At 52.3% G+C, this 21659-nt stretch overlaps 1 protein-coding gene and 31 non-coding genes across 32 annotated transcripts in view; all 32 read right to left on the bottom strand.

The window, feature by feature from the left end:
- Positions 1-21659, bottom strand: part of LOC144990914 (uncharacterized) — a 236496-nt gene that overhangs the window by 152876 nt on the left and 61961 nt on the right. The gene's annotated exons all lie outside the window — the stretch shown is intronic.
- Positions 352-470, bottom strand: LOC144991317 (5S ribosomal RNA). The gene has a single exon (XR_013655300.1). It is a non-coding gene; the product is annotated as a 5S ribosomal RNA (ribosomal RNA).
- LOC144991316 (5S ribosomal RNA) lies at positions 1076-1194 on the bottom strand. Its single transcript, XR_013655299.1, has one exon. It is a non-coding gene; the product is annotated as a 5S ribosomal RNA (ribosomal RNA).
- LOC144991315 (5S ribosomal RNA) lies at positions 1795-1913 on the bottom strand. The gene has a single exon (XR_013655298.1). It is a non-coding gene; the product is annotated as a 5S ribosomal RNA (ribosomal RNA).
- LOC144991314 (5S ribosomal RNA) lies at positions 2473-2591 on the bottom strand. The gene has a single exon (XR_013655297.1). It is a non-coding gene; the product is annotated as a 5S ribosomal RNA (ribosomal RNA).
- LOC144991313 (5S ribosomal RNA) lies at positions 3192-3310 on the bottom strand. The gene has a single exon (XR_013655296.1). It is a non-coding gene; the product is annotated as a 5S ribosomal RNA (ribosomal RNA).
- Positions 3926-4044, bottom strand: LOC144991312 (5S ribosomal RNA). The gene has a single exon (XR_013655295.1). It is a non-coding gene; the product is annotated as a 5S ribosomal RNA (ribosomal RNA).
- LOC144991311 (5S ribosomal RNA) lies at positions 4635-4753 on the bottom strand. The gene has a single exon (XR_013655294.1). It is a non-coding gene; the product is annotated as a 5S ribosomal RNA (ribosomal RNA).
- Positions 5349-5467, bottom strand: LOC144991310 (5S ribosomal RNA). Its single transcript, XR_013655293.1, has one exon. It is a non-coding gene; the product is annotated as a 5S ribosomal RNA (ribosomal RNA).
- Positions 6083-6201, bottom strand: LOC144991309 (5S ribosomal RNA). Its single transcript, XR_013655292.1, has one exon. It is a non-coding gene; the product is annotated as a 5S ribosomal RNA (ribosomal RNA).
- Positions 6787-6905, bottom strand: LOC144991308 (5S ribosomal RNA). The gene has a single exon (XR_013655291.1). It is a non-coding gene; the product is annotated as a 5S ribosomal RNA (ribosomal RNA).
- On the bottom strand, positions 7496-7614 carry LOC144991307 (5S ribosomal RNA). The gene has a single exon (XR_013655290.1). It is a non-coding gene; the product is annotated as a 5S ribosomal RNA (ribosomal RNA).
- Positions 8174-8292, bottom strand: LOC144991306 (5S ribosomal RNA). The gene has a single exon (XR_013655289.1). It is a non-coding gene; the product is annotated as a 5S ribosomal RNA (ribosomal RNA).
- On the bottom strand, positions 8893-9011 carry LOC144991305 (5S ribosomal RNA). Its single transcript, XR_013655288.1, has one exon. It is a non-coding gene; the product is annotated as a 5S ribosomal RNA (ribosomal RNA).
- On the bottom strand, positions 9571-9689 carry LOC144991304 (5S ribosomal RNA). Its single transcript, XR_013655287.1, has one exon. It is a non-coding gene; the product is annotated as a 5S ribosomal RNA (ribosomal RNA).
- On the bottom strand, positions 10295-10413 carry LOC144991303 (5S ribosomal RNA). Its single transcript, XR_013655286.1, has one exon. It is a non-coding gene; the product is annotated as a 5S ribosomal RNA (ribosomal RNA).
- On the bottom strand, positions 10973-11091 carry LOC144991302 (5S ribosomal RNA). Its single transcript, XR_013655285.1, has one exon. It is a non-coding gene; the product is annotated as a 5S ribosomal RNA (ribosomal RNA).
- On the bottom strand, positions 11692-11810 carry LOC144991301 (5S ribosomal RNA). The gene has a single exon (XR_013655284.1). It is a non-coding gene; the product is annotated as a 5S ribosomal RNA (ribosomal RNA).
- Positions 12370-12488, bottom strand: LOC144991300 (5S ribosomal RNA). The gene has a single exon (XR_013655283.1). It is a non-coding gene; the product is annotated as a 5S ribosomal RNA (ribosomal RNA).
- Positions 13048-13166, bottom strand: LOC144991299 (5S ribosomal RNA). The gene has a single exon (XR_013655282.1). It is a non-coding gene; the product is annotated as a 5S ribosomal RNA (ribosomal RNA).
- LOC144991298 (5S ribosomal RNA) lies at positions 13767-13885 on the bottom strand. Its single transcript, XR_013655281.1, has one exon. It is a non-coding gene; the product is annotated as a 5S ribosomal RNA (ribosomal RNA).
- On the bottom strand, positions 14476-14594 carry LOC144991297 (5S ribosomal RNA). The gene has a single exon (XR_013655280.1). It is a non-coding gene; the product is annotated as a 5S ribosomal RNA (ribosomal RNA).
- LOC144991296 (5S ribosomal RNA) lies at positions 15190-15308 on the bottom strand. The gene has a single exon (XR_013655279.1). It is a non-coding gene; the product is annotated as a 5S ribosomal RNA (ribosomal RNA).
- LOC144991295 (5S ribosomal RNA) lies at positions 15868-15986 on the bottom strand. Its single transcript, XR_013655278.1, has one exon. It is a non-coding gene; the product is annotated as a 5S ribosomal RNA (ribosomal RNA).
- Positions 16587-16705, bottom strand: LOC144991294 (5S ribosomal RNA). The gene has a single exon (XR_013655277.1). It is a non-coding gene; the product is annotated as a 5S ribosomal RNA (ribosomal RNA).
- LOC144991293 (5S ribosomal RNA) lies at positions 17265-17383 on the bottom strand. The gene has a single exon (XR_013655276.1). It is a non-coding gene; the product is annotated as a 5S ribosomal RNA (ribosomal RNA).
- Positions 17979-18097, bottom strand: LOC144991292 (5S ribosomal RNA). The gene has a single exon (XR_013655275.1). It is a non-coding gene; the product is annotated as a 5S ribosomal RNA (ribosomal RNA).
- LOC144991291 (5S ribosomal RNA) lies at positions 18657-18775 on the bottom strand. The gene has a single exon (XR_013655274.1). It is a non-coding gene; the product is annotated as a 5S ribosomal RNA (ribosomal RNA).
- LOC144991290 (5S ribosomal RNA) lies at positions 19396-19514 on the bottom strand. The gene has a single exon (XR_013655273.1). It is a non-coding gene; the product is annotated as a 5S ribosomal RNA (ribosomal RNA).
- Positions 20105-20223, bottom strand: LOC144991289 (5S ribosomal RNA). Its single transcript, XR_013655272.1, has one exon. It is a non-coding gene; the product is annotated as a 5S ribosomal RNA (ribosomal RNA).
- Positions 20820-20938, bottom strand: LOC144991288 (5S ribosomal RNA). Its single transcript, XR_013655271.1, has one exon. It is a non-coding gene; the product is annotated as a 5S ribosomal RNA (ribosomal RNA).
- LOC144991287 (5S ribosomal RNA) lies at positions 21498-21616 on the bottom strand. Its single transcript, XR_013655270.1, has one exon. It is a non-coding gene; the product is annotated as a 5S ribosomal RNA (ribosomal RNA).

The following is a 21659-nucleotide window of genomic DNA, read 5'->3' as shown; positions in this document are numbered from 1 at the left end:
CAGGCTTGTGCATTGCACCTCGGTGCTTACTGCTCTGAAGCTCGCTCAAGAGTTTGGAAGAAGCCCGGACGGTCATGTCAGAGAAAAAAAAAAAAAAGAAAAAGAAAAGAAAAGAAAAGAAAAGAAAAGAAAAGAAAAGAAAAGAAAAGAAAAGAAAAGAAACCCAAAGCTGTGTGTTGGATTTCCTGGCAAGTGCGCTCTCTGGTGGCCGTATGTGTCACAGAAGGGTCGTGTCAGAGAGAAAAAAGAGGAAGACACATTTGCACGACAAGGAAACCAAAGTACCCAAACCCGTGTGTGTGTGTGAGAGTGATTTTCCTTCTCTTTGGTGGATGCCAGCAAAAGCGGGAAAACTTACAGCACCTGGTATTCCCAGGCGGTCTCCCATCCAAGTACTAACCAGGCCCGACCCTGCTTAGCTTCCGAGATCGGACGAGATCGGGCGTGTTCAGGGTGGTATGGCCGTAAGCGAAGGGTTGTGTGGAGCAGAGCCCTTTAAGCGCTGCGTGCGCCACACTCCAGCCTGCTCCCAGCACCCCCTTCACCCACTCACTCTGTGGCGCTGATTGGTGCACCTGCTGAGCGGACACACCCACCTGCAGCCAAAACGGTGACCTTTCACCACGGCAGGTGCGTCAAAGAGGCCTTGGATGCGCACACACACACCTGCGCGGCCTCGTCACCCAGACTGCAGCGTTTCTAGAGGGTGCAGGCTTGTGCATTGCACCTCGGTGCTTACTGCTCTGAAGCTCGCTCAAGAGTTTGGAAGAAGCCCGGACGGTCATGTCAGAGAAAAAAAAAAAAAAGAAAAAGAAAAGAAAAGAAAAGAAAAGAAAAGAAAAGAAAAGAAAAGAAAAGAAAAGAAAAGAAAAGAAAAGAAAAGAAACCCAAAGCTGTGTGTTGGATTTCCTGGCAAGTGCGCTCTCTGGTGGCCGTATGTGTCACAGAAGGGTCGTGTCAGAGAGAAAAAAGAGGAAGACACATTTGCACGACAAGGAAACCAAAGTACCCAAACCCGTGTGTGTGTGTGAGAGTGATTTTCCTTCTCTTTGGTGGATGCCAGCAAAAGCGGGAAAACTTACAGCACCTGGTATTCCCAGGCGGTCTCCCATCCAAGTACTAACCAGGCCCGACCCTGCTTAGCTTCCGAGATCGGACGAGATCGGGCGTGTTCAGGGTGGTATGGCCGTAAGCGAAGGGTTGTGTGGAGCAGAGCCCTTTAAGCGCTGCGTGCGCCACACTCCAGCCTGCTCCCAGCACCCCCTTCACCCACTCACTCTGTGGCGCTGATTGGTGCACCTGCTGAGCGGACACACCCACCTGCAGCCAAAACGGTGACCTTTCACCACGGCAGGTGCGTCAAAGAGGCCTTGGATGCGCACACACACACCTGCGCGGCCTCGTCACCCAGACTGCAGCGTTTCTAGAGGGTGCAGGCTTGTGCATTGCACCTCGGTGCTTACTGCTCTGAAGCTCGCTCAAGAGTTTGGAAGAAGCCCGGACGGTCATGTCAGAGAAAAAAAAAAAAAAGAAAAAGAAAAGAAAAGAAAAGAAAAGAAAAGAAAAGAAAAGAAAAGAAAAGAAAAGAAAAGAAAAGAAAAGAAACCCAAAGCTGTGTGTTGGATTTCCTGGCAAGTGCGCTCTCTGGTGGCCGTATGTGTCACAGAAGGGTCGTGTCAGAGAGAAAAAAGAGGAAGACACATTTGCACGACAAGGAAACCAAAGTACCCAAACCCGTGTGTGTGTGTGAGAGTGATTTTCCTTCTCTTTGGTGGATGCCAGCAAAAGCGGGAAAACTTACAGCACCTGGTATTCCCAGGCGGTCTCCCATCCAAGTACTAACCAGGCCCGACCCTGCTTAGCTTCCGAGATCGGACGAGATCGGGCGTGTTCAGGGTGGTATGGCCGTAAGCGAAGGGTTGTGTGGAGCAGAGCCCTTTAAGCGCTGCGTGCGCCACACTCCAGCCTGCTCCCAGCACCCCCTTCACCCACTCACTCTGTGGCGCTGATTGGTGCACCTGCTGAGCGGACACACCCACCTGCAGCCAAAACGGTGACCTTTCACCCCAGCAGGTGCGTCAAAGAGGCCTTGGATGCGCACACACACACCTGCGCGGCCTCGTCACCCAGACTGCAGCGTTTCTAGAGGGTGCAGGCTTGTGCATTTGCACCTCGGTGCTGACTGCTCTGAAGCTCGCTCAAGAGTTTGGAAGAAGCCCGGACGGTCATGTCAGAGAAAAAAAAAAAAAAAAAGAAAAAGAAAAGAAGAGAAAAGAAAAGAAAAGAAAAGCTGTGTGTTTGATTTCCTGGCAAGTGCGCTCTCTGGTGGCCGTATGTGTCACAGAAGGGTCGTGTCAGAGAGAAAAAAGAGGAAGACACATTTGCACGACAAGGAAACCAAAGTACCCAAACCCGTGTGTGTGTGTGAGAGTGATTTTCCTTCTCTTTGGTGGATGCCAGCAAAAGCGGGAAAACTTACAGCACCTGGTATTCCCAGGCGGTCTCCCATCCAAGTACTAACCAGGCCCGACCCTGCTTAGCTTCCGAGATCGGACGAGATCGGGCGTGTTCAGGGTGGTATGGCCGTAAGCGAAGGGTTGTGTGGAGCAGAGCCCTTTAAGCGCTGCGTGCGCCACACTCCAGCCTGCTCCCAGCACCCCCTTCACCCACTCACTCTGTGGCGCTGATTGGTGCACCTGCTGAGCGGACACACCCACCTGCAGCCAAAACGGTGACCTTTCACCACGGCAGGTGCGTCAAAGAGGCCTTGGATGCGCACACACACACCTGCGCGGCCTCGTCACCCAGACTGCAGCGTTTCTAGAGGGTGCAGGCTTGTGCATTGCACCTCGGTGCTTACTGCTCTGAAGCTCGCTCAAGAGTTTGGAAGAAGCCCGGACGGTCATGTCAGAGAAAAAAAAAAAAAAGAAAAAGAAAAGAAAAGAAAAGAAAAGAAAAGAAAAGAAAAGAAAAGAAAAGAAAAGAAAAGAAAAGAAAAGAAACCCAAAGCTGTGTGTTGGATTTCCTGGCAAGTGCGCTCTCTGGTGGCCGTATGTGTCACAGAAGGGTCGTGTCAGAGAGAAAAAAGAGGAAGACACATTTGCACGACAAGGAAACCAAAGTACCCAAACCCGTGTGTGTGTGTGAGAGTGATTTTCCTTCTCTTTGGTGGATGCCAGCAAAAGCGGGAAAACTTACAGCACCTGGTATTCCCAGGCGGTCTCCCATCCAAGTACTAACCAGGCCCGACCCTGCTTAGCTTCCGAGATCGGACGAGATCGGGCGTGTTCAGGGTGGTATGGCCGTAAGCGAAGGGTTGTGTGGAGCAGAGCCCTTTAAGCGCTGCGTGCGCCACACTCCAGCCTGCTCCCAGCACCCCCTTCACCCACTCACTCTGTGGCGCTGATTGGTGCACCTGCTGAGCGGACACACCCACCTGCAGCCAAAACGGTGACCTTTCACCACGGCAGGTGCGTCAAAGAGGCCTTGGATGCGCACACACACACCTGCGCGGCCTCGTCACCCAGACTGCAGCGTTTCTAGAGGGTGCAGGCTTGTGCATTGCACCTCGGTGCTTACTGCTCTGAAGCTCGCTCAAGAGTTTGGAAGAAGCCCGGACGGTCATGTCAGAGAAAAAAAAAAAAAAGAAAAAGAAAAGAAAAGAAAAGAAAAGAAAAGAAAAGAAAAGAAAAGAAAAGAAAAGAAAAGAAAAGAAAAGAAAAGAAAAGAAAAGAAACCCAAAGCTGTGTGTTGGATTTCCTGGCAAGTGCGCTCTCTGGTGGCCGTATGTGTCACAGAAGGGTCGTGTCAGAGAGAAAAAAGAGGAAGACACATTTGCACGACAAGGAAACCAAAGTACCCAAACCCGTGTGTGTGTGTGAGAGTGATTTTCCTTCTCTTTGGTGGATGCCAGCAAAAGCGGGAAAACTTACAGCACCTGGTATTCCCAGGCGGTCTCCCATCCAAGTACTAACCAGGCCCGACCCTGCTTAGCTTCCGAGATCGGACGAGATCGGGCGTGTTCAGGGTGGTATGGCCGTAAGCGAAGGGTTGTGTGGAGCAGAGCCCTTTAAGCGCTGCGTGCGCCACACTCCAGCCTGCTCCCAGCACCCCCTTCACCCACTCACTCTGTGGCGCTGATTGGTGCACCTGCTGAGCGGACACACCCACCTGCAGCCAAAACGGTGACCTTTCACCACGGCAGGTGCGTCAAAGAGGCCTTGGATGCGCACACACACACCTGCGCGGCCTCGTCACCCAGACTGCAGCGTTTCTAGAGGGTGCAGGCTTGTGCATTGCACCTCGGTGCTTACTGCTCTGAAGCTCGCTCAAGAGTTTGGAAGAAGCCCGGACGGTCATGTCAGAGAAAAAAAAAAAAAAGAAAAAGAAAAGAAAAGAAAAGAAAAGAAAAGAAAAGAAAAGAAAAGAAAAGAAAAGAAAAGAAACCCAAAGCTGTGTGTTGGATTTCCTGGCAAGTGCGCTCTCTGGTGGCCGTATGTGTCACAGAAGGGTCGTGTCAGAGAGAAAAAAGAGGAAGACACATTTGCACGACAAGGAAACCAAAGTACCCAAACCCGTGTGTGTGTGTGAGAGTGATTTTCCTTCTCTTTGGTGGATGCCAGCAAAAGCGGGAAAACTTACAGCACCTGGTATTCCCAGGCGGTCTCCCATCCAAGTACTAACCAGGCCCGACCCTGCTTAGCTTCCGAGATCGGACGAGATCGGGCGTGTTCAGGGTGGTATGGCCGTAAGCGAAGGGTTGTGTGGAGCAGAGCCCTTTAAGCGCTGCGTGCGCCACACTCCAGCCTGCTCCCAGCACCCCCTTCACCCACTCACTCTGTGGCGCTGATTGGTGCACCTGCTGAGCGGACACACCCACCTGCAGCCAAAACGGTGACCTTTCACCACGGCAGGTGCGTCAAAGAGGCCTTGGATGCGCACACACACACCTGCGCGGCCTCGTCACCCAGACTGCAGCGTTTCTAGAGGGTGCAGGCTTGTGCATTGCACCTCGGTGCTTACTGCTCTGAAGCTCGCTCAAGAGTTTGGAAGAAGCCCGGACGGTCATGTCAGAGAAAAAAAAAAAAAAGAAAAAGAAAAGAAAAGAAAAGAAAAGAAAAGAAAAGAAAAGAAAAGAAAAGAAAAGAAAAGAAAAGAAACCCAAAGCTGTGTGTTGGATTTCCTGGCAAGTGCGCTCTCTGGTGGCCGTATGTGTCACAGAAGGGTCGTGTCAGAGAGAAAAAAGAGGAAGACACATTTGCACGACAAGGAAACCAAAGTACCCAAACCCGTGTGTGTGTGTGAGAGTGATTTTCCTTCTCTTTGGTGGATGCCAGCAAAAGCGGGAAAACTTACAGCACCTGGTATTCCCAGGCGGTCTCCCATCCAAGTACTAACCAGGCCCGACCCTGCTTAGCTTCCGAGATCGGACGAGATCGGGCGTGTTCAGGGTGGTATGGCCGTAAGCGAAGGGTTGTGTGGAGCAGAGCCCTTTAAGCGCTGCGTGCGCCACACTCCAGCCTGCTCCCAGCACCCCCTTCACCCACTCACTCTGTGGCGCTGATTGGTGCACCTGCTGAGCGGACACACCCACCTGCAGCCAAAACGGTGACCTTTCACCCCAGCAGGTGCGTCAAAGAGGCCTTGGATGCGCACACACACACCTGCGCGGCCTCGTCACCCAGACTGCAGCGTTTCTAGAGGGTGCAGGCTTGTGCATTGCACCTCGGTGCTTACTGCTCTGAAGCTCGCTCAAGAGTTTGGAAGAAGCCCGGACGGTCATGTCAGAGAAAAAAAAAAAAAAGAAAAAGAAAAGAAAAGAAAAGAAAAGAAAAGAAAAGAAAAGAAAAGAAAAGAAAAGAAAAGAAAAGAAAAGAAAAGAAAAGAAAAGAAACCCAAAGCTGTGTGTTGGATTTCCTGGCAAGTGCGCTCTCTGGTGGCCGTATGTGTCACAGAAGGGTCGTGTCAGAGAGAAAAAAGAGGAAGACACATTTGCACGACAAGGAAACCAAAGTACCCAAACCCGTGTGTGTGTGTGAGAGTGATTTTCCTTCTCTTTGGTGGATGCCAGCAAAAGCGGGAAAACTTACAGCACCTGGTATTCCCAGGCGGTCTCCCATCCAAGTACTAACCAGGCCCGACCCTGCTTAGCTTCCGAGATCGGACGAGATCGGGCGTGTTCAGGGTGGTATGGCCGTAAGCGAAGGGTTGTGTGGAGCAGAGCCCTTTAAGCGCTGCGTGCGCCACACTCCAGCCTGCTCCCAGCACCCCCTTCACCCACTCACTCTGTGGCGCTGATTGGTGCACCTGCTGAGCGGACACACCCACCTGCAGCCAAAACGGTGACCTTTCACCACGGCAGGTGCGTCAAAGAGGCCTTGGATGCGCACACACACACCTGCGCGGCCTCGTCACCCAGACTGCAGCGTTTCTAGAGGGTGCAGGCTTGTGCATTGCACCTCGGTGCTTACTGCTCTGAAGCTCGCTCAAGAGTTTGGAAGAAGCCCGGACGGTCATGTCAGAGAAAAAAAAAAAAAAGAAAAAGAAAAGAAAAGAAAAGAAAAGAAAAGAAAAGAAAAGAAAAGAAAAGAAAAGAAACCCAAAGCTGTGTGTTGGATTTCCTGGCAAGTGCGCTCTCTGGTGGCCGTATGTGTCACAGAAGGGTCGTGTCAGAGAGAAAAAAGAGGAAGACACATTTGCACGACAAGGAAACCAAAGTACCCAAACCCGTGTGTGTGTGTGAGAGTGATTTTCCTTCTCTTTGGTGGATGCCAGCAAAAGCGGGAAAACTTACAGCACCTGGTATTCCCAGGCGGTCTCCCATCCAAGTACTAACCAGGCCCGACCCTGCTTAGCTTCCGAGATCGGACGAGATCGGGCGTGTTCAGGGTGGTATGGCCGTAAGCGAAGGGTTGTGTGGAGCAGAGCCCTTTAAGCGCTGCGTGCGCCACACTCCAGCCTGCTCCCAGCACCCCCTTCACCCACTCACTCTGTGGCGCTGATTGGTGCACCTGCTGAGCGGACACACCCACCTGCAGCCAAAACGGTGACCTTTCACCACGGCAGGTGCGTCAAAGAGGCCTTGGATGCGCACACACACACCTGCGCGGCCTCGTCACCCAGACTGCAGCGTTTCTAGAGGGTGCAGGCTTGTGCATTGCACCTCGGTGCTTACTGCTCTGAAGCTCGCTCAAGAGTTTGGAAGAAGCCCGGACGGTCATGTCAGAGAAAAAAAAAAAAAAGAAAAAGAAAAGAAAAGAAAAGAAAAGAAAAGAAAAGAAAAGAAAAGAAAAGAAAAGAAAAGAAACCCAAAGCTGTGTGTTGGATTTCCTGGCAAGTGCGCTCTCTGGTGGCCGTATGTGTCACAGAAGGGTCGTGTCAGAGAGAAAAAAGAGGAAGACACATTTGCACGACAAGGAAACCAAAGTACCCAAACCCGTGTGTGTGTGTGAGAGTGATTTTCCTTCTCTTTGGTGGATGCCAGCAAAAGCGGGAAAACTTACAGCACCTGGTATTCCCAGGCGGTCTCCCATCCAAGTACTAACCAGGCCCGACCCTGCTTAGCTTCCGAGATCGGACGAGATCGGGCGTGTTCAGGGTGGTATGGCCGTAAGCGAAGGGTTGTGTGGAGCAGAGCCCTTTAAGCGCTGCGTGCGCCACACTCCAGCCTGCTCCCAGCACCCCCTTCACCCACTCACTCTGTGGCGCTGATTGGTGCACCTGCTGAGCGGACACACCCACCTGCAGCCAAAACGGTGACCTTTCACCCCAGCAGGTGCGTCAAAGAGGCCTTGGATGCGCACACACACACCTGCGCGGCCTCGTCACCCAGACTGCAGCGTTTCTAGAGGGTGCAGGCTTGTGCATTTGCACCTCGGTGCTGACTGCTCTGAAGCTCGCTCAAGAGTTTGGAAGAAGCCCGGACGGTCATGTCAGAGAAAAAAAAAAAAAAAAAGAAAAAGAAAAGAAGAGAAAAGAAAAGAAAAGAAAAGCTGTGTGTTTGATTTCCTGGCAAGTGCGCTCTCTGGTGGCCGTATGTGTCACAGAAGGGTCGTGTCAGAGAGAAAAAAGAGGAAGACACATTTGCACGACAAGGAAACCAAAGTACCCAAACCCGTGTGTGTGTGTGAGAGTGATTTTCCTTCTCTTTGGTGGATGCCAGCAAAAGCGGGAAAACTTACAGCACCTGGTATTCCCAGGCGGTCTCCCATCCAAGTACTAACCAGGCCCGACCCTGCTTAGCTTCCGAGATCGGACGAGATCGGGCGTGTTCAGGGTGGTATGGCCGTAAGCGAAGGGTTGTGTGGAGCAGAGCCCTTTAAGCGCTGCGTGCGCCACACTCCAGCCTGCTCCCAGCACCCCCTTCACCCACTCACTCTGTGGCGCTGATTGGTGCACCTGCTGAGCGGACACACCCACCTGCAGCCAAAACGGTGACCTTTCACCACGGCAGGTGCGTCAAAGAGGCCTTGGATGCGCACACACACACCTGCGCGGCCTCGTCACCCAGACTGCAGCGTTTCTAGAGGGTGCAGGCTTGTGCATTGCACCTCGGTGCTTACTGCTCTGAAGCTCGCTCAAGAGTTTGGAAGAAGCCCGGACGGTCATGTCAGAGAAAAAAAAAAAAAAGAAAAAGAAAAGAAAAGAAAAGAAAAGAAAAGAAAAGAAAAGAAAAGAAAAGAAAAGAAAAGAAAAGAAAAGAAACCCAAAGCTGTGTGTTGGATTTCCTGGCAAGTGCGCTCTCTGGTGGCCGTATGTGTCACAGAAGGGTCGTGTCAGAGAGAAAAAAGAGGAAGACACATTTGCACGACAAGGAAACCAAAGTACCCAAACCCGTGTGTGTGTGTGAGAGTGATTTTCCTTCTCTTTGGTGGATGCCAGCAAAAGCGGGAAAACTTACAGCACCTGGTATTCCCAGGCGGTCTCCCATCCAAGTACTAACCAGGCCCGACCCTGCTTAGCTTCCGAGATCGGACGAGATCGGGCGTGTTCAGGGTGGTATGGCCGTAAGCGAAGGGTTGTGTGGAGCAGAGCCCTTTAAGCGCTGCGTGCGCCACACTCCAGCCTGCTCCCAGCACCCCCTTCACCCACTCACTCTGTGGCGCTGATTGGTGCACCTGCTGAGCGGACACACCCACCTGCAGCCAAAACGGTGACCTTTCACCCCAGCAGGTGCGTCAAAGAGGCCTTGGATGCGCACACACACACCTGCGCGGCCTCGTCACCCAGACTGCAGCGTTTCTAGAGGGTGCAGGCTTGTGCATTTGCACCTCGGTGCTGACTGCTCTGAAGCTCGCTCAAGAGTTTGGAAGAAGCCCGGACGGTCATGTCAGAGAAAAAAAAAAAAAAAAAGAAAAAGAAAAGAAGAGAAAAGAAAAGAAAAGAAAAGCTGTGTGTTTGATTTCCTGGCAAGTGCGCTCTCTGGTGGCCGTATGTGTCACAGAAGGGTCGTGTCAGAGAGAAAAAAGAGGAAGACACATTTGCACGACAAGGAAACCAAAGTACCCAAACCCGTGTGTGTGTGTGAGAGTGATTTTCCTTCTCTTTGGTGGATGCCAGCAAAAGCGGGAAAACTTACAGCACCTGGTATTCCCAGGCGGTCTCCCATCCAAGTACTAACCAGGCCCGACCCTGCTTAGCTTCCGAGATCGGACGAGATCGGGCGTGTTCAGGGTGGTATGGCCGTAAGCGAAGGGTTGTGTGGAGCAGAGCCCTTTAAGCGCTGCGTGCGCCACACTCCAGCCTGCTCCCAGCACCCCCTTCACCCACTCACTCTGTGGCGCTGATTGGTGCACCTGCTGAGCGGACACACCCACCTGCAGCCAAAACGGTGACCTTTCACCACGGCAGGTGCGTCAAAGAGGCCTTGGATGCGCACACACACACCTGCGCGGCCTCGTCACCCAGACTGCAGCGTTTCTAGAGGGTGCAGGCTTGTGCATTGCACCTCGGTGCTTACTGCTCTGAAGCTCGCTCAAGAGTTTGGAAGAAGCCCGGACGGTCATGTCAGAGAAAAAAAAAAAAAAGAAAAAGAAAAGAAAAGAAAAGAAAAGAAAAGAAAAGAAAAGAAAAGAAAAGAAAAGAAAAGAAAAGAAAAGAAAAGAAACCCAAAGCTGTGTGTTGGATTTCCTGGCAAGTGCGCTCTCTGGTGGCCGTATGTGTCACAGAAGGGTCGTGTCAGAGAGAAAAAAGAGGAAGACACATTTGCACGACAAGGAAACCAAAGTACCCAAACCCGTGTGTGTGTGTGAGAGTGATTTTCCTTCTCTTTGGTGGATGCCAGCAAAAGCGGGAAAACTTACAGCACCTGGTATTCCCAGGCGGTCTCCCATCCAAGTACTAACCAGGCCCGACCCTGCTTAGCTTCCGAGATCGGACGAGATCGGGCGTGTTCAGGGTGGTATGGCCGTAAGCGAAGGGTTGTGTGGAGCAGAGCCCTTTAAGCGCTGCGTGCGCCACACTCCAGCCTGCTCCCAGCACCCCCTTCACCCACTCACTCTGTGGCGCTGATTGGTGCACCTGCTGAGCGGACACACCCACCTGCAGCCAAAACGGTGACCTTTCACCCCAGCAGGTGCGTCAAAGAGGCCTTGGATGCGCACACACACACCTGCGCGGCCTCGTCACCCAGACTGCAGCGTTTCTAGAGGGTGCAGGCTTGTGCATTTGCACCTCGGTGCTGACTGCTCTGAAGCTCGCTCAAGAGTTTGGAAGAAGCCCGGACGGTCATGTCAGAGAAAAAAAAAAAAAAAAAGAAAAAGAAAAGAAGAGAAAAGAAAAGAAAAGAAAAGCTGTGTGTTTGATTTCCTGGCAAGTGCGCTCTCTGGTGGCCGTATGTGTCACAGAAGGGTCGTGTCAGAGAGAAAAAAGAGGAAGACACATTTGCACGACAAGGAAACCAAAGTACCCAAACCCGTGTGTGTGTGTGAGAGTGATTTTCCTTCTCTTTGGTGGATGCCAGCAAAAGCGGGAAAACTTACAGCACCTGGTATTCCCAGGCGGTCTCCCATCCAAGTACTAACCAGGCCCGACCCTGCTTAGCTTCCGAGATCGGACGAGATCGGGCGTGTTCAGGGTGGTATGGCCGTAAGCGAAGGGTTGTGTGGAGCAGAGCCCTTTAAGCGCTGCGTGCGCCACACTCCAGCCTGCTCCCAGCACCCCCTTCACCCACTCACTCTGTGGCGCTGATTGGTGCACCTGCTGAGCGGACACACCCACCTGCAGCCAAAACGGTGACCTTTCACCACGGCAGGTGCGTCAAAGAGGCCTTGGATGCGCACACACACACCTGCGCGGCCTCGTCACCCAGACTGCAGCGTTTCTAGAGGGTGCAGGCTTGTGCATTGCACCTCGGTGCTTACTGCTCTGAAGCTCGCTCAAGAGTTTGGAAGAAGCCCGGACGGTCATGTCAGAGAAAAAAAAAAAAAAGAAAAAGAAAAGAAAAGAAAAGAAAAGAAAAGAAAAGAAAAGAAAAGAAAAGAAAAGAAAAGAAAAGAAAAGAAACCCAAAGCTGTGTGTTGGATTTCCTGGCAAGTGCGCTCTCTGGTGGCCGTATGTGTCACAGAAGGGTCGTGTCAGAGAGAAAAAAGAGGAAGACACATTTGCACGACAAGGAAACCAAAGTACCCAAACCCGTGTGTGTGTGTGAGAGTGATTTTCCTTCTCTTTGGTGGATGCCAGCAAAAGCGGGAAAACTTACAGCACCTGGTATTCCCAGGCGGTCTCCCATCCAAGTACTAACCAGGCCCGACCCTGCTTAGCTTCCGAGATCGGACGAGATCGGGCGTGTTCAGGGTGGTATGGCCGTAAGCGAAGGGTTGTGTGGAGCAGAGCCCTTTAAGCGCTGCGTGCGCCACACTCCAGCCTGCTCCCAGCACCCCCTTCACCCACTCACTCTGTGGCGCTGATTGGTGCACCTGCTGAGCGGACACACCCACCTGCAGCCAAAACGGTGACCTTTCACCCCAGCAGGTGCGTCAAAGAGGCCTTGGATGCGCACACACACACCTGCGCGGCCTCGTCACCCAGACTGCAGCGTTTCTAGAGGGTGCAGGCTTGTGCATTTGCACCTCGGTGCTGACTGCTCTGAAGCTCGCTCAAGAGTTTGGAAGAAGCCCGGACGGTCATGTCAGAGAAAAAAAAAAAAAAAAAGAAAAAGAAAAGAAGAGAAAAGAAAAGAAAAGAAAAGCTGTGTGTTTGATTTCCTGGCAAGTGCGCTCTCTGGTGGCCGTATGTGTCACAGAAGGGTCGTGTCAGAGAGAAAAAAGAGGAAGACACATTTGCACGACAAGGAAACCAAAGTACCCAAACCCGTGTGTGTGTGTGAGAGTGATTTTCCTTCTCTTTGGTGGATGCCAGCAAAAGCGGGAAAACTTACAGCACCTGGTATTCCCAGGCGGTCTCCCATCCAAGTACTAACCAGGCCCGACCCTGCTTAGCTTCCGAGATCGGACGAGATCGGGCGTGTTCAGGGTGGTATGGCCGTAAGCGAAGGGTTGTGTGGAGCAGAGCCCTTTAAGCGCTGCGTGCGCCACACTCCAGCCTGCTCCCAGCACCCCCTTCACCCACTCACTCTGTGGCGCTGATTGGTGCACCTGCTGAGCGGACACACCCACCTGCAGCCAAAACGGTGACCTTTCACCCCAGCAGGTGCGTCAAAGAGGCCTTGGATGCGCACACACACACCTGCGCGGCCTCGTCACCCAGACTGCAGCGTTTCTAGAGGGTGCAGGCTTGTGCATTTGCACCTCGGTGCTGACTGCTCTGAAGCTCGCTCAAGAGTTTGGAAGAAGCCCGGACGGTCATGTCAGAGAAAAAAAAAAAAAAAAAGAAAAAGAAAAGAAGAGAAAAGAAAAGAAAAGAAAAGCTGTGTGTTTGATTTCCTGGCAAGTGCGCTCTCTGGTGGCCGTATGTGTCACAGAAGGGTCGTGTCAGAGAGAAAAAAGAGGAAGACACATTTGCACGACAAGGAAACCAAAGTACCCAAACCCGTGTGTGTGTGTGAGAGTGATTTTCCTTCTCTTTGGTGGATGCCAGCAAAAGCGGGAAAACTTACAGCACCTGGTATTCCCAGGCGGTCTCCCATCCAAGTACTAACCAGGCCCGACCCTGCTTAGCTTCCGAGATCGGACGAGATCGGGCGTGTTCAGGGTGGTATGGCCGTAAGCGAAGGGTTGTGTGGAGCAGAGCCCTTTAAGCGCTGCGTGCGCCACACTCCAGCCTGCTCCCAGCACCCCCTTCACCCACTCACTCTGTGGCGCTGATTGGTGCACCTGCTGAGCGGACACACCCACCTGCAGCCAAAACGGTGACCTTTCACCACGGCAGGTGCGTCAAAGAGGCCTTGGATGCGCACACACACACCTGCGCGGCCTCATCACCCAGACTGCAGCGTTTCTAGAGGGTGCAGGCTTGTGCATTGCACCTCGGTGCTTACTGCTCTGAAGCTCGCTCAAGAGTTTGGAAGAAGCCCGGACGGTCATGTCAGAGAAAAAAAAAAAAAAGAAAAAGAAAAGAAAAGAAAAGAAAAGAAAAGAAAAGAAAAGAAAAGAAAAGAAAAGAAAAGAAAAGAAAAGAAACCCAAAGCTGTGTGTTGGATTTCCTGGCAAGTGCGCTCTCTGGTGGCCGTATGTGTCACAGAAGGGTCGTGTCAGAGAGAAAAAAGAGGAAGACACATTTGCACGACAAGGAAACCAAAGTACCCAAACCCGTGTGTGTGTGTGAGAGTGATTTTCCTTCTCTTTGGTGGATGCCAGCAAAAGCGGGAAAACTTACAGCACCTGGTATTCCCAGGCGGTCTCCCATCCAAGTACTAACCAGGCCCGACCCTGCTTAGCTTCCGAGATCGGACGAGATCGGGCGTGTTCAGGGTGGTATGGCCGTAAGCGAAGGGTTGTGTGGAGCAGAGCCCTTTAAGCGCTGCGTGCGCCACACTCCAGCCTGCTCCCAGCACCCCCTTCACCCACTCACTCTGTGGCGCTGATTGGTGCACCTGCTGAGCGGACACACCCACCTGCAGCCAAAACGGTGACCTTTCACCACGGCAGGTGCGTCAAAGAGGCCTTGGATGCGCACACACACACCTGCGCGGCCTCGTCACCCAGACTGCAGCGTTTCTAGAGGGTGCAGGCTTGTGCATTGCACCTCGGTGCTTACTGCTCTGAAGCTCGCTCAAGAGTTTGGAAGAAGCCCGGACGGTCATGTCAGAGAAAAAAAAAAAAAAGAAAAAGAAAAGAAAAGAAAAGAAAAGAAAAGAAAAGAAAAGAAAAGAAAAGAAAAGAAAAGAAACCCAAAGCTGTGTGTTGGATTTCCTGGCAAGTGCGCTCTCTGGTGGCCGTATGTGTCACAGAAGGGTCGTGTCAGAGAGAAAAAAGAGGAAGACACATTTGCACGACAAGGAAACCAAAGTACCCAAACCCGTGTGTGTGTGTGAGAGTGATTTTCCTTCTCTTTGGTGGATGCCAGCAAAAGCGGGAAAACTTACAGCACCTGGTATTCCCAGGCGGTCTCCCATCCAAGTACTAACCAGGCCCGACCCTGCTTAGCTTCCGAGATCGGACGAGATCGGGCGTGTTCAGGGTGGTATGGCCGTAAGCGAAGGGTTGTGTGGAGCAGAGCCCTTTAAGCGCTGCGTGCGCCACACTCCAGCCTGCTCCCAGCACCCCCTTCACCCACTCACTCTGTGGCGCTGATTGGTGCACCTGCTGAGCGGACACACCCACCTGCAGCCAAAACGGTGACCTTTCACCACGGCAGGTGCGTCAAAGAGGCCTTGGATGCGCACACACACACCTGCGCGGCCTCGTCACCCAGACTGCAGCGTTTCTAGAGGGTGCAGGCTTGTGCATTGCACCTCGGTGCTTACTGCTCTGAAGCTCGCTCAAGAGTTTGGAAGAAGCCCGGACGGTCATGTCAGAGAAAAAAAAAAAAAAGAAAAAGAAAAGAAAAGAAAAGAAAAGAAAAGAAAAGAAAAGAAAAGAAAAGAAAAGAAAAGAAAAGAAACCCAAAGCTGTGTGTTGGATTTCCTGGCAAGTGCGCTCTCTGGTGGCCGTATGTGTCACAGAAGGGTCGTGTCAGAGAGAAAAAAGAGGAAGACACATTTGCACGACAAGGAAACCAAAGTACCCAAACCCGTGTGTGTGTGTGAGAGTGATTTTCCTTCTCTTTGGTGGATGCCAGCAAAAGCGGGAAAACTTACAGCACCTGGTATTCCCAGGCGGTCTCCCATCCAAGTACTAACCAGGCCCGACCCTGCTTAGCTTCCGAGATCGGACGAGATCGGGCGTGTTCAGGGTGGTATGGCCGTAAGCGAAGGGTTGTGTGGAGCAGAGCCCTTTAAGCGCTGCGTGCGCCACACTCCAGCCTGCTCCCAGCACCCCCTTCACCCACTCACTCTGTGGCGCTGATTGGTGCACCTGCTGAGCGGACACACCCACCTGCAGCCAAAACGGTGACCTTTCACCCCAGCAGGTGCGTCAAAGAGGCCTTGGATGCGCACACACACACCTGCGCGGCCTCGTCACCCAGACTGCAGCGTTTCTAGAGGGTGCAGGCTTGTGCATTTGCACCTCGGTGCTGACTGCTCTGAAGCTCGCTCAAGAGTTTGGAAGAAGCCCGGACGGTCATGTCAGAGAAAAAAAAAAAAAAAAAGAAAAAGAAAAGAAGAGAAAAGAAAAGAAAAGAAAAGCTGTGTGTTTGATTTCCTGGCAAGTGCGCTCTCTGGTGGCCGTATGTGTCACAGAAGGGTCGTGTCAGAGAGAAAAAAGAGGAAGACACATTTGCACGACAAGGAAACCAAAGTACCCAAACCCGTGTGTGTGTGTGAGAGTGATTTTCCTTCTCTTTGGTGGATGCCAGCAAAAGCGGGAAAACTTACAGCACCTGGTATTCCCAGGCGGTCTCCCATCCAAGTACTAACCAGGCCCGACCCTGCTTAGCTTCCGAGATCGGACGAGATCGGGCGTGTTCAGGGTGGTATGGCCGTAAGCGAAGGGTTGTGTGGAGCAGAGCCCTTTAAGCGCTGCGTGCGCCACACTCCAGCCTGCTCCCAGCACCCCCTTCACCCACTCACTCTGTGGCGCTGATTGGTGCACCTGCTGAGCGGACACACCCACCTGCAGCCAAAACGGTGACCTTTCACCACGGCAGGTGCGTCAAAGAGGCCTTGGATGCGCACACACACACCTGCGCGGCCTCGTCACCCAGACTGCAGCGTTTCTAGAGGGTGCAGGCTTGTGCATTGCACCTCGGTGCTTACTGCTCTGAAGCTCGCTCAAGAGTTTGGAAGAAGCCCGGACGGTCATGTCAGAGAAAAAAAAAAAAAAGAAAAAGAAAAGAAAAGAAAAGAAAAGAAAAGAAAAGAAAAGAAAAGAAAAGAAAAGAAAAGAAAAGAAAAGAAACCCAAAGCTGTGTGTTGGATTTCCTGGCAAGTGCGCTCTCTGGTGGCCGTATGTGTCACAGAAGGGTCGTGTCAGAGAGAAAAAAGAGGAAGACACATTTGCACGACAAGGAAACCAAAGTACCCAAACCCGTGTGTGTGTGTGAGAGTGATTTTCCTTCTCTTTGGTGGATGCCAGCAAAAGCGGGAAAACTTACAGCACCTGGTATTCCCAGGCGGTCTCCCATCCAAGTACTAACCAGGCCCGACCCTGCTTAGCTTCCGAGATCGGACGAGATCGGGCGTGTTCAGGGTGGTATGGCCGTAAGCGAAGGGTTGTGTGGAGCAGAGCCCTTTAAGCGCTGCGTGCGCCACACTCCAGCCTGCTCCCAGCACCCCCTTCACCCACTCACTCTGTGGCGCTGATTGGTGCACCTGCTGAGCGGACACACCCACCTGCAGCCAAAACGGTGACCTTTCACCCCAGCAGGTGCGTCAAAGAGGCCTTGGATGCGCACACACACACCTGCGCGGCCTCGTCACCCAGACTGCAGCGTTTCTAGAGGGTGCAGGCTTGTGCATTTGCACCTCGGTGCTGACTGCTCTGAAGCTCGCTCAAGAGTTTGGAAGAAGCCCGGACGGTCATGTCAGAGAAAAAAAAAAAAAAAAAGAAAAAGAAAAGAAGAGAAAAGAAAAGAAAAGAAAAGCTGTGTGTTTGATTTCCTGGCAAGTGCGCTCTCTGGTGGCCGTATGTGTCACAGAAGGGTCGTGTCAGAGAGAAAAAAGAGGAAGACACATTTGCACGACAAGGAAACCAAAGTACCCAAACCCGTGTGTGTGTGTGAGAGTGATTTTCCTTCTCTTTGGTGGATGCCAGCAAAAGCGGGAAAACTTACAGCACCTGGTATTCCCAGGCGGTCTCCCATCCAAGTACTAACCAGGCCCGACCCTGCTTAGCTTCCGAGATCGGACGAGATCGGGCGTGTTCAGGGTGGTATGGCCGTAAGCGAAGGGTTGTGTGGAGCAGAGCCCTTTAAGCGCTGCGTGCGCCACACTCCAGCCTGCTCCCAGCACCCCCTTCACCCACTCACTCTGTGGCGCTGATTGGTGCACCTGCTGAGCGGACACACCCACCTGCAGCCAAAACGGTGACCTTTCACCACGGCAGGTGCGTCAAAGAGGCCTTGGATGCGCACACACACACCTGCGCGGCCTCGTCACCCAGACTGCAGCGTTTCTAGAGGGTGCAGGCTTGTGCATTGCACCTCGGTGCTTACTGCTCTGAAGCTCGCTCAAGAGTTTGGAAGAAGCCCGGACGGTCATGTCAGAGAAAAAAAAAAAAAAGAAAAAGAAAAGAAAAGAAAAGAAAAGAAAAGAAAAGAAAAGAAAAGAAAAGAAAAGAAAAGAAAAGAAACCCAAAGCTGTGTGTTGGATTTCCTGGCAAGTGCGCTCTCTGGTGGCCGTATGTGTCACAGAAGGGTCGTGTCAGAGAGAAAAAAGAGGAAGACACATTTGCACGACAAGGAAACCAAAGTACCCAAACCCGTGTGTGTGTGTGAGAGTGATTTTCCTTCTCTTTGGTGGATGCCAGCAAAAGCGGGAAAACTTACAGCACCTGGTATTCCCAGGCGGTCTCCCATCCAAGTACTAACCAGGCCCGACCCTGCTTAGCTTCCGAGATCGGACGAGATCGGGCGTGTTCAGGGTGGTATGGCCGTAAGCGAAGGGTTGTGTGGAGCAGAGCCCTTTAAGCGCTGCGTGCGCCACACTCCAGCCTGCTCCCAGCACCCCCTTCACCCACTCACTCTGTGGCGCTGATTGGTGCACCTGCTGAGCGGACACACCCACCTGCAGCCAAAACGGTGACCTTTCACCCCAGCAGGTGCGTCAAAGAGGCCTTGGATGCGCACACACACACCTGCGCGGCCTCGTCACCCAGACTGCAGCGTTTCTAGAGGGTGCAGGCTTGTGCATTTGCACCTCGGTGCTGACTGCTCTGAAGCTCGCTCAAGAGTTTGGAAGAAGCCCGGACGGTCATGTCAGAGAAAAAAAAAAAAAAAAAGAAAAAGAAAAGAAGAGAAAAGAAAAGAAAAGAAAAGCTGTGTGTTTGATTTCCTGGCAAGTGCGCTCTCTGGTGGCCGTATGTGTCACAGAAGGGTCGTGTCAGAGAGAAAAAAGAGGAAGACACATTTGCACGACAAGGAAACCAAAGTACCCAAACCCGTGTGTGTGTGTGAGAGTGATTTTCCTTCTCTTTGGTGGATGCCAGCAAAAGCGGGAAAACTTACAGCACCTGGTATTCCCAGGCGGTCTCCCATCCAAGTACTAACCAGGCCCGACCCTGCTTAGCTTCCGAGATCGGACGAGATCGGGCGTGTTCAGGGTGGTATGGCCGTAAGCGAAGGGTTGTGTGGAGCAGAGCCCTTTAAGCGCTGCGTGCGCCACACTCCAGCCTGCTCCCAGCACCCCCTTCACCCACTCACTCTGTGGCGCTGATTGGTGCACCTGCTGAGCGGACACACCCACCTGCAGCCAAAACGGTGACCTTTCACCACGGCAGGTGCGTCAAAGAGGCCTTGGATGCGCACACACACACCTGCGCGGCCTCGTCACCCAGACTGCAGCGTTTCTAGAGGGTGCAGGCTTGTGCATTGCACCTCGGTGCTTACTGCTCTGAAGCTCGCTCAAGAGTTTGGAAGAAGCCCGGACGGTCATGTCAGAGAAAAAAAAAAAAAAGAAAAAGAAAAGAAAAGAAAAGAAAAGAAAAGAAAAGAAAAGAAAAGAAAAGAAAAGAAAAGAAAAGAAAAGAAAAGAAAAGAAAAGAAAAGAAACCCAAAGCTGTGTGTTGGATTTCCTGGCAAGTGCGCTCTCTGGTGGCCGTATGTGTCACAGAAGGGTCGTGTCAGAGAGAAAAAAGAGGAAGACACATTTGCACGACAAGGAAACCAAAGTACCCAAACCCGTGTGTGTGTGTGAGAGTGATTTTCCTTCTCTTTGGTGGATGCCAGCAAAAGCGGGAAAACTTACAGCACCTGGTATTCCCAGGCGGTCTCCCATCCAAGTACTAACCAGGCCCGACCCTGCTTAGCTTCCGAGATCGGACGAGATCGGGCGTGTTCAGGGTGGTATGGCCGTAAGCGAAGGGTTGTGTGGAGCAGAGCCCTTTAAGCGCTGCGTGCGCCACACTCCAGCCTGCTCCCAGCACCCCCTTCACCCACTCACTCTGTGGCGCTGATTGGTGCACCTGCTGAGCGGACACACCCACCTGCAGCCAAAACGGTGACCTTTCACCACGGCAGGTGCGTCAAAGAGGCCTTGGATGCGCACACACACACCTGCGCGGCCTCGTCACCCAGACTGCAGCGTTTCTAGAGGGTGCAGGCTTGTGCATTGCACCTCGGTGCTTACTGCTCTGAAGCTCGCTCAAGAGTTTGGAAGAAGCCCGGACGGTCATGTCAGAGAAAAAAAAAAAAAAGAAAAAGAAAAGAAAAGAAAAGAAAAGAAAAGAAAAGAAAAGAAAAGAAAAGAAAAGAAAAGAAACCCAAAGCTGTGTGTTGGATTTCCTGGCAAGTGCGCTCTCTGGTGGCCGTATGTGTCACAGAAGGGTCGTGTCAGAGAGAAAAAAGAGGAAGACACATTTGCACGACAAGGAAACCAAAGTACCCAAACCCGTGTGTGTGTGTGAGAGTGATTTTCCTTCTCTTTGGTGGATGCCAGCAAAAGCGGGAAAACTTACAGCACCTGGTATTCCCAGGCGGTCTCCCATCCAAGTACTAACCAGGCCCGACCCTGCTTAGCTTCCGAGATCGGACGAGATCGGGCGTGTTCAGGGTGGTATGGCCGTAAGCGAAGGGTTGTGTGGAGCAGAGCCCTTTAAGCGCTGCGTGCGCCACACTCCAGCCTGCTCCCAGCACCCCCTTCACCCACTCACTCTGTGGCGCTGATTGGTGCACCTGCTGAGCGGACACACCCACCTGCAGCCAAAACGGTGACCTTTCACCCCAGCAGGTGCGTCAAAGAGGCCTTGGATGCGCACACACACACCTGCGCGGCCTCGTCACCCAGACTGCAGCGTTTCTAGAGGGTGCAGGCTTGTGCATTTGCACCTCGGTGCTGACTGCTCTGAAGCTCGCTCAAGAGTTTGGAAGAAGCCCGGACGGTCATGTCAGAGAAAAAAAAAAAAAAGAAAAAGAAAAGAAAAGAAAAGAAAAGAAAAGAAAAGAAAAGAAAAGAAAAGAAAAGAAAAGAAAAGAAACCCAAAGCTGTGTGTTGGATTTCCTGGCAAGTGCGCTCTCTGGTGGCCGTATGTGTCACAGAAGGGTCGTGTCAGAGAGAAAAAAGAGGAAGACACATTTGCACGACAAGGAAACCAAAGTACCCAAACCCGTGTGTGTGTGTGAGAGTGATTTTCCTTCTCTTTGGTGGATGCCAGCAAAAGCGGGAAAACTTACAGCACCTGGTATTCCCAGGCGGTCTCCCATCCAAGTACTAACCAGGCCCGACCCTGCTTAGCTTCCGAGATCGGACGAGATCGGGCGTGTTCAGGGTGGTATGGCCGTAAGCGAAGGGTTGTGTGGAGCAGAGCCCTTTAAGCGCTGCGTGCGCCACACTCCAGCCTGCTCCCAGCACCCCCTTCACCCACTCACTCTGTGGCGCTGATTGGTGCACCTGCTGAGCGGACACACCCACCTGCAGCCAAAACGGTGACCTTTCACCCCAGCAGGTGCGTCAAAGAGGCCTTGGATGCGCACACACACACCTGCGCGGCCTCGTCACCCAGACTGCAGCGTTTCTAGAGGGTGCAGGCTTGTGCATTTGCACCTCGGTGCTGACTGCTCTGAAGCTCGCTCAAGAGTTTGGAAGAAGCCCGGACGGTCATGTCAGAGAAAAAAAAAAAAAAAAAGAAAAAGAAAAGAAGAGAAAAGAAAAGAAAAGAAAAGCTGTGTGTTTGATTTCCTGGCAAGTGCGCTCTCTGGTGGCCGTATGTGTCACAGAAGGGTCGTGTCAGAGAGAAAAAAGAGGAAGACACATTTGCACGACAAGGAAACCAAAGTACCCAAACCCGTGTGTGTGTGTGAGAGTGATTTTCCTTCTCTTTGGTGGATGCCAGCAAAAGCGGGAAAACTTACAGCACCTGGTATTCCCAGGCGGTCTCCCATCCAAGTACTAACCAGGCCCGACCCTGCTTAGCTTCCGAGATCGGACGAGATCGGGCGTGTTCAGGGTGGTATGGCCGTAAGCGAAGGGTTGTGTGGAGCAGAGCCCTTTAAGCGCTGCGTGCGCC

The sequence above is a fragment of the Oryzias latipes genome, chromosome 3 (genome assembly GCF_053564925.1).
Source record: "Oryzias latipes strain Hd-rR chromosome 3, Olatipes_Hd-rR_3.1".
Classification (NCBI taxonomy): Eukaryota; Metazoa; Chordata; class Actinopteri; order Beloniformes; family Adrianichthyidae; genus Oryzias; species Oryzias latipes.
The sequence above is the reverse complement of the archived record's forward strand: the minus strand, read 5'-3'. Positions and strand labels throughout refer to the sequence as shown.